Source organism: Molossus molossus, unplaced genomic scaffold (assembly GCF_014108415.1).
Source record: "Molossus molossus isolate mMolMol1 unplaced genomic scaffold, mMolMol1.p scaffold_m16_p_3, whole genome shotgun sequence".
Lineage (NCBI taxonomy): Eukaryota > Metazoa > Chordata > Mammalia > Chiroptera > Molossidae > Molossus > Molossus molossus.
Window position 1 is genome coordinate 67,513,287 of NW_023425366.1, and position 14,336 is coordinate 67,527,622.

The window sequence follows — 14,336 nt, forward strand, 5'->3', positions numbered from 1 at the left end:
TCCTTCTACTTGGGAGGAAGATCACAGATGGGGAGAACATTTTCTTTTTCCACTGATAGATGACAAAGCAACTCTATCAGGTAGTTGACTAGCAAAATATTTAGCTGGTGTCTAGCTATAGATAACTTCTCAAGACCTGCCTTTTCCATTTTCCTTATCAACCTGTTTTTTAAACCTTGAATATTCAGCCTTTCTTCTGGATTCTTGACATATTTAAACTTGGCATCTCAAAAAATTCCTACTATGTAATTAGGACAATTAGAAAATATATAGATATATAGTAAATATAGATATATGTACAATAAATAAATATATAACATTAGTAAATCACAATCTATGACATTTTGAATACAGCATTTGATATACAGGTCTTCGGCCTCCTTGGTTAAATTTATTTCCTAGGTATTTTATTCTTTTCGATACAATCGTAAATGAAATTGTTTTTTAATTTCTCTTTCTGATAGTTCATTATTACTGTATAGAAATACAACAGATTCTTTTATATTGACCTTGTATCCTGCAACTTTACTGAATTCATTTATTAGTTCTAACATTTTCTGTTTGGTTGTTTTTATGGTCTTTAGGGTTTTCTATATATATCATGTCATCTTCAAACACTGACAGTTTTAATTCTTCCTTTCCAATTTAGATGCCTTTATTTCTTTTTCTTGCCTAATTGCTCTGGCTAGGACTTCCAAAACTATGTTGAATAAAAGTGGTGAGAATGGGCATCCTAGTCTTGTTCCTGATCTTGGAGAAAAGGCTTTCAGCTTTTCACTGTTAAGTGAGGTGTTAGCTATGGATTGTCATATACATGGCCTTTATTATGTTGAGGAACATGCCTTCTATGCATTGTTGAGAGTTGTTTTGTTTTTTTATCACAAATAAATGTTGGATTTTGTCAAGTAGCTTTTCTGCATTTATTGAGATAATCATATGATTTTCACCTTCATTTTGTTAATGTGGTGTATCACACTGACTAATTTGTAGTTGTTAAAAACCATCTTTCATCTCTGCAATAAATCCCACTTGATCATGATATATGACCCTTCTACTGTATTGTTGAATTCAGTTTATTGGTATTTTGTTGAAGACTTTTGCATCTATATTTATTAGGGTCATTGGCCTATAATTTTCTTTTCTTGTGGCATGCTTGTCTAAGTTTTAGTATCAGGGTAATGCTAGCCTCATAAAATGAGTTTAGAAGAGTTCCTGTCTCTTGTATTTTTTGGTAGAGTATAAGGACTGGTATTAATTCTTCACCGGATGTTTGATAGAATTCACCAGTGAAGCCATCTGACTATGAACTTTTGTTTGTTGGGAGGTTTTTGATCATTGATTTAATCTTGGTAGGTTTTATGTTTCTAGGAATTCCATTTCTTCTAGCTTGTCCAATTTGTTAACATACAATTGTTCACAGTCTCTTATGACCTGTGTATTTCTGTGATACTGGTTGTAATGTCTTTCATTTCTAATTTAATTTGAGTCTTCTCTCTTTTTTCTTGGTGAGCCTAGCTAATGGTTTGTCAATTTTATCATTTCAAATACCAGCTCTTGGTTTCACTGATCTTTTCTTTTGTCTTTTTAGTCTCTATTTCATTTATTTCTGCTCTAATCTTTGTTATTTTCTTCCACTAATTTACTCTGTTTCTAGTTCCTTCAGGGGTTAACTTAGCTTGTTTAATAGAGACATTTTGTTTATTTGTTTCTTGAGGTAGGCATTTATTGCTACTAACTTCCCTCTTAGAACTGCTGCATCCCATACATTTTAGTATGTTGTATTTATATTTTCATTAGTCTTAAGGTATTTTTTATTTCTCCTTTGACCAATTGGTTTTTCAGTAGCATGTTGTTTTACCTTCACATATTAGTGAATTTTCTATTTTTATTCATGTAATTAATTTTTACTTTCATAACACTGTGGTTGGAAAGGATGGTTAGCATGATTTCAATCTTCTTACATTTATTAAGATTTGTACGTGGCCTAACATGTGATCTACTTTGGAAAATGTTCCATGTGCACTTGAAAAAAATGTGTATTCTGTTGCTTTGAGATAGAATGTTTGTAACTATTAAGTACACATGGTCTAATGTGTTCTTTAAGGATGATGTTTCTTAATTGATTTTCTGTCTGGATGATCTATCCATTGATGTAAGTGAGATATTAAAGTCCCCTTACTATTATTGTATTGCTGTCTATTTCTCTCATATATATTAATATTTAAGTGCTTCAATGTTGGGTAAATATTTACAAATGTTATATATTGTAGGCAGCATATATATGAGTCATTTTTTTTAACATATTTTTTTTTTTTTTCTTTATTGATTTTAGAGAGAGAGAGGAAGGGAGAGGGAGCGAGAGAGAGAAACATCAATGAGAGAAAACATTAGTTGGCGGCCTCCTATATGCCCCCCACTGGGGATTTGGCCCACAACTTGACTGGCAACTGAACCAGCAACCTCCTGGTGCATGGGTCAATGCTCAACCATTGAGCCACACCAGCCAGGCTGAGTCTTATTTTTTAATCCATTCAGCCACTCTATGTCTTTTGATTGAAGAATACATTAAGAAAAAGGAAGTCCAGCCAGTGTGGCTCAGAAGTTGAGCATTGACCCATGCATCCAAGAGGTCACCAGTTTGGTTCCCGGTTAGGGCGCATGCCCAGGTTGTTGGCCAAATCCCCCGTGGGGGGCATGTAGGAGGCGGCCAATCGATGTTCTCTCTCATCAATGTTTCTCTCTCTCTCTCTTCCTTTCTCTCTAAAAAAAAATCAATAAAAGAAAAAAAATTGTTTTAAGGAAATTAAGAAAAGAAATTGAGGAAGACACAATATATAAAAAGATATTCCATGCTCATGGATTAGAATAATTAATATTGTCAAAGTGGGCATACTACCAAAAGCAATACAGATTCACTACAATCCCTATCAAAATTCCAATGGAATTTTTTGCAGAAATTAAACAAACAATATTAAAATTTGTTTGGAACATTAAAAAAAAACTCAAATAGCTAAAGTAATCTGAAAGAAAAAAACAAAGCTGGAGGCATCATGCTCTCTGATTTCGAACTACATTACAAAGCTATAAGAACTAAAACAGCTTGGTACTGGCATAAAAACAGACACATAGATCAAAGGAATAGAATAGAGCGCACAGAAACAAACCCATGAACATATGGTCAATTAATTTATGACAAAGAAGCCAAGAATATACAAAGAGGAAAGGATAGTCTCTTCAATAAATGATGGGAAGATTGGAGAGTTACACACAAAAGAATGGAACTGGACCACTATCTTATACCATACACAAAAACGAACTCAATGGAATAAAGACTTGAATGTGAAAACTAAAACCATAAAACTCCCAGAAGAAAATATAGGTGGTAAGCTCCTTGACATAGGTCTTGGTAATTTTTTTAATCTGATACCATTAAAAAAAGCAACAAAAGCAAGTGGGACTACATCAAACTAAAAATCTTCTGCACAGAAAAAGAAACCATCATCAAAATTAAAAGGCAACATACTGAATGTGAGAATACATTTGCAAATCATATATCTGATAAGGGGCTAATATCCAAAATATATAAAGAACTCATACAATGCTATAGCAAAAAACAAAAAAACAAAAAACAATTTAAAAATGGCCACAGAATCCAAATAGACATCTTCCCTATGACATACAGATGGCCAACAGGTACATGAAAAGGTGCTCTACATTATTAATAATCAGGGAAATTAAAATCAAAATCACAATGATATATCATTCACACTTGTTAAATAAATGGCTATTATCAAAAAGACAAGAAATAACATGTTTTGGTGAGGATGTAGAGAAAAGGGAACCCTTGGTGAGAAAGTAAGCTGGTGTAACCACTATAAAAAATAGAATGGTAGTTCCTCAAAAAATTAAAAGTAGAACTATCATATGATTAAGCAATTTAACATCTCGGTATTTACCCAAGAAAATGAAAAGACTAATTTGAAAAGAATCTGTACCCCTATGAATAAGTAAAAGAATTGTGGTGCATGTGTGTATGTGTGTATACACATATCATGAATAGACTTCGAGGGCATTATGGTGAGTAAAATAAGTCAGAGAAAGGCAAATGCATCTCTCTTTTATGTGGGATGAATATATATATATTTATAAAATCATTCCCATCAGTTTACAAACATTCTGATATTTCTCCCATTTAATAAAAAACTTCTCTTTACTCTACCTTCCCACTATTAGGCTGCCAGTGATTTTTAAACAGTTATGTCTGAACTGACCACATTACTGAAGAAAATCTTATGAGTTTTTATAGTTTTTAACCTGATTACTTAGATTATCTGCAGATACTGACAAATTTGCTCCCAAGTATCTATTATCTATAGCTTTTATTTCATTTCCTGTCCATGACATTACTGAGCATTCTCAGAACAATGTTAAACTATAGAGATGATAGTGGGCATGTATATTTTATTGCTAACATTAATAAGAATATTTTTATTGTCTTATCACTAAGTATGGTAACTGGTTATTAGTTTGACAAAGATATTTTTTATTGTGTTAAAGAAGAATTCTTCTTTCTATTACTTACTTACCTAGAATTTTAATCCAGATTTAATACTGAATTTTTATCAAATGACTTTTTGGTATCAAAATATTTTCTGTTTTTTTCTTATTTAATCCATGAAGATGACAAATTATACTTAAAGTTAATCATAATAAAAACAAATTTTAATTTACGTAATGTTTGTTTCTATAAAATAAATACAGCTTAATAGTTATGAAGCTTGATGACATAATGAGCATCTGTGAACTCATCAGCCAACTAAAGAAATAGAACATTAGCAATAATATATCTACCAATCTGCTCCTCTCCTAGCCCTTCTGCCTGCCTTTCTCTACCAGAAGTAAAAACTTTTCTAACTTTTGTAATTATCATCCTTTGTTTTTAATAATTTTATCCCGTGTGTATATAGCTATACAACATATTGTTTGATTTTTGCCTTTTATCAAACTTTATAAAAATGGCGTTATACCATATGTAGTCTTCTGCCCACTTAGAGCTTTCACAGCCACTTTGCACAGAGCTCTAAATCACTGTCTTTTACCCTTGTGTACTTTTCCGCTGCATCAATATGCCACAATTTATCTCTATTAGCCCGCCATTGCTCTTAATTAGTGTGAACAAAATTTGGCAACAGGACCTGCAAACTCCCTAAGTATACTGAACTTCCAAGTATAATTAAATCCTATTAAATGTCCTTTGAAGTTATTTCTTGAAAACCTTTTCTTCCAAATCCCCATGGCTTCTGGACAGCTCCATCTTGATAGACTGAGGTGCAGCAAATTATCTGAACACCTGTACAGCATGTTCCAAACCAAACACACCACATGTCTCTTGCCTCAGTCTGTACTTTCATCTATTTCAGATCTTCAAAAATGGCCTCACTATCCAAACAAATGCTCGTCACAAATATGGAGCCATTCTTCACTCCTCCCTTTCCTTCTTTCCCATATACAAAGAATAACTAAGTCAAGCTCTGGCTGGTTTGGCTCAGCGGTTAGTGTTGGTTTGCGGACCAGAGAGTCCTGGGTTCGGTTCCCACTAAGGGCACGTACCTCGGTTGCAGTTTGTCCCTGGCCCTGGTTGGGGTCGTGTGGGTGGCAACCAGTTGATGTGTCTCTCTCACATCAATGTTTCTCTCTCTCTCTCTTCCCCCCTCTCTCCCTCTCACTATATCTGAAAATAAATGCAAAAACTGTCCTAGGGTGAGGATAAAAAAATAATAATAATAACTAAGTCAAGGTAGCTACTGGACAAGTATGTTAAACTGTAAATCTGACCACATGACTGATTGGCTAAATTTTCAAAAATAAATGATAATCTCTTGAAGTGTTTTTAAATTATAGCTTCTGAAGGAAGCTGGAAGGTCATGACACTAACTTAGTGGACTATAACCAGGATTCTTTTAAAATGAAATAGAATAGAAAATATTAGAGTACGTTGCTGGGGGATAAATTTTGTGCTGTGAAATTCCTGTTTTAGCTATGTGAATGTGTATACCTATATGTGTGAAGGGTCATAATGTAAAATGTTCTTTTTCCTGTTGTGATTTTTTTTTTAAATCCTCACCTGAGGACATTTTTGTATTTATCTTCAGATAGAGCGGAAGGGAGGGAGGGAGGGAGGGAGAGAGAGAAACATCAATGTGAGAGATATGCATTAAGTGGTTGCCACCCACACAACCCCAACTGGGGCCGGGGACAAACTGCAAATGAGGTACGTGCCCTTTGTGGGAACCGAACCCGGACTCTCTGGTTCACTGGCGGGCTGACGCTCTAACTGCTGAATCGAACCAGCCAGGGTGTGAATTATTTCTTAATGTGTTTAAAGGCAAGTAGTTTTCTTCTACTGGGGAGGTCAGATGTTCTCTATCAGAAAATGATGTGCCCTGGCCAGTTTGGCTCAGCGGTTGAGCATCAGCCTGTGGACCAGAGAGTCCTGGGTTCGGTTCCTGCTAGGGGCACATACCACCAAAAAAAAAAAAAAAAGAAAAAGAAAATGATGGAAGTTATGAACCTTCTGAGAAGAGAATGTACAAATAATGCCTATACATATAACCGTCTTGTTCTACTCTTTATCAGTGAACCTAGCTATCATAACAAAACCTAGTGGAAAAATTTTGAAGTCCAAATTTCCAGACCTCATCATAGACCTTCAGGGAGATTTTATAGATGAGATCACTGATCTCTAAGGTGTACTACAAATTTCTTAAGAAGGTGGGAATATTTGCCACACCTATTTACCACCTTTGCTCATGCTGAACTATAAGCCCGAAAAGCATTTTCCTCCTCCTTTGATCTGCCAACCCCTCATAATCCTTCAAACCTAGGCTCAATAGTTACCTCTTCTCTGAGACATGACCTTCCCTCTTCCTCTTGCTAGGTGAGGAGGTACTCAATAAATGTTTATGTGAGTACAAGAATGAATAAAATGCTCATTGAGCACTTATTATAGGCAAGTGAATGAGAACACACTCTGGAACCAGCTGCCTAGATTTGAGTGTGGGCTCCTTCACTCACTAATTGTGTGAGCTGCAACAAATAATTTAACTTGAGAGCCACAGTTTACACATCAGCAAAATGGGACTATCTGTTTTGTAGCATTCCTGTGAGGATTAAATAATAATACATGTAAAGTGCTTAGTAAAGGGTTCTTAGTATATAATATTTAATACATTTTGCTGTAATTATTGGAAAATAATTGGAATCTATATACAAAATAATAGATCATTGTATATTTATGCTAAATATAATACTAATTAGAAGACTAGTTAGAGAGATTTGAAATCCTTAGCCTAATAAAGGCTAATTCATTAGTCTCAAAGAAAGACTATGGGCTTTTCAAATCTTTAAATCAGTAACTTTTTTCTTCTAAATTTGTTTTCAAAATAAGTTACTTTTATAAGTTAAGGTTTTTGGCCAAAAAACAAATTTGAGAACATTTTATTCCATAGTTTTATTCCTTCCAGTTTAAATCACAATTCAAAAATGGTTATAAAAATAAACCTTCCCTATAAATTATCCAGATTAACATACTGAGCTAAGCAGCAGGCTCGTCAAGGGGGGCAGGGGTGGGGGTGGGGGTGAGGAAATAAAACTGTTGAAGAGATTCTGTTTAGACAAAATCTTACTGCGGAACATAGGATCTCTCTACTTCCACTGCATTGCTGTAGCTCTTTAAATCTAAGGGGCCAGCAATTGTAAACCTAAGCATGATTTTATGTACTACTGCGTAATATAAAATGTTGACAAACTATGACAGAATACTAAGATGTCACTGATAATGAGATACATTCTAATTCCAAAGACATTCAATGTTAAAAATAAAACACCTTGGAATCAAGAGCATATAGCATTTTGTGTGTGTGTTAATATTGTTTGAAATAAGATCTTAGGCTTGAACATAATTGTTCAATTGTTTTCCCTGCTTTAAATTTTGACTTCTTAAGAAAGTTCTTTTAAGCTCATCGTATGTGTCTAGGGTAGGACCTTACACACAGTAAGAGGTCAAAAGATATTTGAATAATACTCATGGTTCAAGGTTTAACAATAAGAACCTGGTGTTATAGGATGATAAAAAGATTATTTTCCAAGCTTAAATTAGTGATATAAAAGTGACAATATCTGTAACGTAGATGACATAACTTCAGAAGTTTCAGTTTTAGGTGGGAAACAAAAAAGCAAAGCCATCAGTGGTAGATTTTGACAAATAGATGATGTCAGTTAGAAACAAGAGCTATTATTTCAAGGTCTTATCTACCTCTTGTCTATACATTATCTACTGAGGTGGTACACAATGAGTATTCATAAATGCTTACTGAATGAAGACAGTAAGCTTAACTCGCTGCTAATAATGCAATTTATGGTATGTGTAGCAGCTTCAGATTTCAATAATAGTTCCAATTGTTGCTTTCCCAAGTGACTGCAGTTTGGTGAAGGGCAGAGCAGGATGGTTTCACCTTCAACTCCTCTTTCTGATCATGATTTGGGAAGCTTGATCTGCTGTACCCCCCACTGGAGTCTGTGTGAAGCTGTGGTCAATGAGGACTTTGAAATCGTTTCCCCAGGTACGACAAACATACAAAGTCACCCTCCGACCTTTCACCATTCTGCACTCTTCCAGGGCAGGGAGTGGGCTGGGTTCTTAATGTCACTGGCACCTATACAGTGGTACCTGGCTGAGATATAGAGACATGAATGGTGAGTTTAGCTCATTGCTCTCCTTGAGAAACCCCTAGGCGAGTTCTTATTCAGAAGAAAAGGACAGAAGAGTGTGGCAACATAAAATAGAGAAGTTGGTCAATTTACAGTAGCTTTAAACTATGATTCAATTATTGTTTGAGATAATAGGAGTTTCTAGAACGTCAGACCATTCCCCTGGCCAAATATGAGATTTTATATATACATGTTCTACATTACATATTATACATAATTATAATATAATCTTTGATATATACCAAAGTTGACTATTTCTTTCCAATTAGATAATTTTCTATTGTATTAATACCTTAGTGAATTAACATGTGGTTAAAGAGTTATAGTTCAATGTAAACATTAAAATGTTATTTACACATCAGCCACTGTAGTATGAAAAAAAAATTAGAACAGAACTACCATTACAAAAGATATAATTTTGACCTCCTTCTAGTATTAATTACATTCAGAGCAGGGTGTATAAAGGTAGCTCTTAGTCAGCAACCTTTGAGCAGACTCACTAAACAGAACTGTTGGCCAAACCAGTGGGCTAGCCCAACCAAAAACAGCAAGGAAAGCAGTCAGAGTGCAGGTGATCAGCTAGGAACGAAAGGCAGCGTTGGGGATTTATTTTTATCCCTGCTGCTGTTTCAAGCCGAAAGTAATCTTTGCTTCCCAGGTATCAAGTAGGTTAGAGAAGGGTAGTCTGCAGGAAGCATTTGCAGGTGGTCTGAAATTGCCTACTAATTTCAAATACTGTATAATTTAGTTTTTTTCAGACCCAATCTTCTCCCCAGCCTGCCAAAGGAAAATAAACAATTTAAGAAATTTGAAACACTTTGCTAAGCTTGGAAGTTAAAATAAAGGAAGAGAAGAAAAGTCCAACCTCTGTTCTTTAGGGTTAATGACTCTACTGCAAGAGTTTTATAGCACTATTCAAGCCTCTAAAGTTAGCAGTTAAATGCCGATTAAATCTTTAGGTCACTGCGCCTTTTAGGAAGACATACATTTAAAACTTGTTTGGCTGGCTATTCCTTGTTTATTCTTGGAAAAGTGTGTGTGACTCAGCATTTTATAGGAGACATTACATGGTACTTATAGAAAATATTTCTATTTTCAGTCCTTTTCTTAAAAATAATTTCTAAATTATGTATGAAAAAGTAACTTCTGTTTTCTAAAACTTCTGGGATTGCAGAGTCTGAAGTAAGCAATTAAGTTAGAAAGAATTTTGGAAAAACATCCTCATAACAAATACTGAGTTAATACATGGGTCTGGAATCCTATTTATTGTGACAAAGTCAGCACTACTCATGGCCCTGGGCTATCAGTCCCCGTACAAGTCCCTTGTGGCTGCAGGCAAGTCCACTCTGCAAGGCTGCCACACACCAGCAGATATGGCCCTTATTTTCTATTAAAAAAATCCTTGCCATTTCAGATTTTGTCTGAATTATAAACATACCACAGATACACCTTTTAGTGTATGTGAGTATATGGATTTTAATAGGCCTTCTGGAATTATACATACCTACTGCCAGAATATAGTATTTTGCATCTACTAAAACTTTTTTTAAAATGCTGATTCATATACCAATCAGAAATATACACACAAGCCATGTTCCTGACAGTCCTGTTTCTATAGAAGTTCCCAGTAGAGGGTTCTGGACAAGCTCTTCATTACTAATTCTTTTCTGAGTATTAGTCTGTATGTTTGTTTGTTTGTCAGACTGAGTGCCCTGATGGCAGAGCCCATGTCTTACCATCCCTGTATCTTTGCACACTAACAACCTAGTAAAGTACTTGGCACTGCTAAGAGCTAAAATAATGTGCATTTAAATAAAAAAACAAGCAGAGCAATAAAACTATTAGCACATCGATTGATTACAGCTTATTGTGAAAAATAATTATGTTTGTAAATAACTTCATCGGTTACAACTGCCATTACTTTAAAAAACTGGGTTAACTTGCTTCCAGGCCTTTCCTTTTAAAAAACCTGTGCAGTAATAGTGGGAAGAACTTAACCGCTGGCAGTGTAGAGTCCTAGAGAGTAGCTGCAGCTCTGCCTCCATAATCTGTGTCTTTAAATAAGAAACCTTCAACAAACATAAAAATACAGGCTTTAGTTTTTAAAACTACACTGGGACACACTTTTTAGGAAATTTTTCACCTGCCACATTTTCAGTATATTTCAGTTAAAATATAAGAGACAGAACTATTGTGATATGCACAAAGCTTACCTGACAATAAAGATGTAGTATTTGGAAACTAGGTGCATTATACCAATATACCCCTCTGAATGTCGTAACTTGAACACCTTAATACTGCAGCCCACGTGAATCTTACCAGATACCTTTTCTGTTTTAAAATGGTCTAAATGTATAATTCTAGGAAACCTTTAGTTAGTGAGCATCATAAGTATAGATTAAAACTGGGAGAATAATTAGTTGACCTATACTCTTTAAAAAGTCAAAAAGGCATTTTTGGCTGATTCATGTAATGCCTGATATTCACAAGTTTAGAAATCACAATCAACTGCTCTTACAGATATTTCCTCCTTTTCTGAATCCATAAAATGCCTTCAATGACCATTCAATTTCCTGAGCACCCTCTTCCTCTAAACTAGGAAAGGGGTAAAATGAACTGTGAAAGACACAATTTACATTTTTGTGCTATAAAAGCTGTTGACCAACTGTAATGATAAAAATCCAGGTAATCAATGATTCTCAGGATTTTTACTCTTTAACAGTATACTGCTATACTTTAATGTTTCTGTCTGCATTTATTTGGAAGAAAATTTCAACCTAAGAGAACATGTTCAGGCACAAAAGTAAATTTGCTTAGAAGCTAACCTGCCAAAACCCAAATTCTGACCTTCTGAAAGACACTATTGAGGGGGGAAAATTGCTATAATTAGTAAAAAGGAACAGCATAACTGTACAGTGCTCAGCATCAAGAAAATAGGATATATTTTTAACATTAAATGTTCACTTTAAAAATGATATTTTAACAATACTTCAGTTATGCCTCAAATATGCTTACATATGACATTATCGTGATAGTTGTATATATTCAATCATGTTTGATGTAAAAACTGCAAATTAGCTAGATTTGCCAAATCCTTTCTAGAAAAACTTTCATAGTTTCTGAAACACTATATTAAAAGATGACTAAAATTTCACGTTAAGAAAAAGTGTCTTTTGTGGAGAATCTAAATTTAAACCTTCCATTTTAAAGTCCTAAACATTTTCAACAGAGGAAAACTGTACGTGTACATGTTAAGAGCTTCTAAAGCAATCAGCACAGGCAATGTTAAATTATCATGCTTCTCTAGACAGAGGCGCACTGTAAAGAAGACCCTCACATTTGTGGCCCTGTGTATTCCCTGTGGGCTGTGCCAACCCACTCTCTCTCCTGTAATGACTCTTTGTTTTTACTAAGTCCCAAAGAGAGCTAGGCAAAGAGAAGGGGGGAAGGGTGGATGGAATGCAGCTGCAGGCTCTGAAACAATGCTGAGTCCATATATTTTGTTCCCAGTTAGAATAATAAGAAGTGGACATCAGTGGGGATGGAGGGGTCAAGGAGACAGAGCCCAGAATAGGCAAGGTAGGGCCATGTATCCCACAGTCGTCAGCCTGCAGCTCCCATTTACCCATCCCTCCACTTTATACTCTATGAAATCCAATAAATTTCAAACACCCATTAAGATTTAAACCTATCATCATTTATATCCAAATTATTTTTATCAGTGAACTATACTCAGGTGAAAACGGAGTAGGAAGAGAGAATGGAGCCTGCAAAAATAAACAGGGGAAGGTGAGACACAGGAGACAGAAGAGCTTGGGGTAAGTAGGTAGGAGAGTTCAGAAAAGAATGTCCAAGGTTTCAACTATAAACTGCCTGTTTGCAATGGTGCCTACAGCCTGGGGGCAACTGATATACCAGAGAAAACCATATTCCTTAAGACTGATAGAAACTGCAAGTGTCTGCATGAATCAAGAGTTTGAAAGCATGCACATGTTGGTTCCTCATTATTCAGTCTAACCTGGTGTTCCCTAAGAAAATGTTCTTCACTTGCATTGCCCTGGCCTTCATGTTCCAACTGGGAGAAAGAATTAAGGGAAGAAGCAGACCCCAAAGTGACAGCTGGTAGTGAGGGAAAAGCAGCTCAAGACCTCTCCTAGGTCTTGCCCTCTCCTCCCTGATAATTGTGGAGGCAAAAAGGGCCACATACTCAACCTGACAAGCTCAGGAGAGGCCTGCATGGTGGGCCTTATGAACTCTGAGACCTAAAGTAACCACATAGGATGGTCTGAAATAAAAAACTTTCCATCTAAAAGCAAGTCATGGAGAGTAGTCATGTCCTAGGCCGGTATCTTGGAAAAGGTCAATCTCTACCTTAACTGAGCCTGTCTATTGTCTTTTTGCATCTAGGATAAGGTACCTTTGGATATCAGGGTTAATTTCCTTTTTCAAGACCCCTCAGGGCACAATCTCTCACCAGAGCAGGAGATCACAGGCCACTCATTGTTATTGTTATCATGTTAATTATTAACTGTTAACACTCTTATACCCACCTATGTAAAAAAAAGTATGTTTATTCCTTTTACTTTTTATCCAGTCCCAGAGATTTCCTTCTTTGCTTTCTTCCGCCTCCCTAACCTATCACCAATAGATTTCATGTAATCCCCCTACACTACCCTTTAATTCTGATGTATACAATAAGTGGTAAAACTAGGCACTTTCTCTCACCCAGGAGCATGTCCATGTCTTCTCTGTCAGGCATGCATCTCCAAAACTCTAAGAGTCCCCAGGAAATAAGCAACCAGTGGAACAATGGGCAGTGGCAGCTCATCCAGGGCTAACCCCCTGGATCTGTCTTTTCTCTGACTTCCCAGTGAACCGAAGTAGCCCTCCTAGGCTCTCCACAGTTGCTTCTTCTATCCTAAACCCTTCCTTGTTTCACTGTCTTTAGCTTTAATAAACATACACGCAAAACTAAAAATATTAAAAAACTGCCATCTTCTAAAGCATTTTCTCAACCCACTGAGATTTTGCTTCTCAGCAATTGTCGTCAATTTGGCTCACATAAATTTATAAAAATTCTTTTAGGTTGGGCATTTCTTAGGTCGACATAACCCTTTACTGAATCTATGGAGCCCTCCAAGGTGCATGGACTCAGGCCTGCCTCTGGAACATCCCTTCAGATGTTATTTACACCATTAAAAATTTCTAGAAAACTCAAAAAGCCTTAAGTAAACAACCAAAAAGAGCACCTCAAAAATAAAATAGAATCAGCACATGCTAAAGACTACCTAAAAAGCTATAAAACAAAATTCAGGAGAACCTTGTTCCAATTAGGATCTCATTCATGAACACTCAGTAACTGAGGGAGAAAAAAGAAGGACGTCCTTGTAAAGATATCATGTAGAAAAGCATTGACATTCACACGCAAACATCTCTTTCAAGTTAGCATTGCCCAAGATTTAAAAGTACTTTGAGTTGGTGCTGAATAATATAATTAATCTCTTGACTCTTGAAATGTTTTCAAGTTATAAAGTTTAGAAAGACTGACTTACATTGAATTTTTGCAT

General features: G+C 35.6%; 1 protein-coding gene across 1 annotated transcript in view; it reads right to left on the minus strand.

Annotated features, from left to right (window-relative positions):
• Window positions 1-14,336, minus strand: part of ELL2 (elongation factor for RNA polymerase II 2) — an 85,565-nt gene that overhangs the window by 49,964 nt on the left and 21,265 nt on the right. The window lies entirely within an intron of this gene.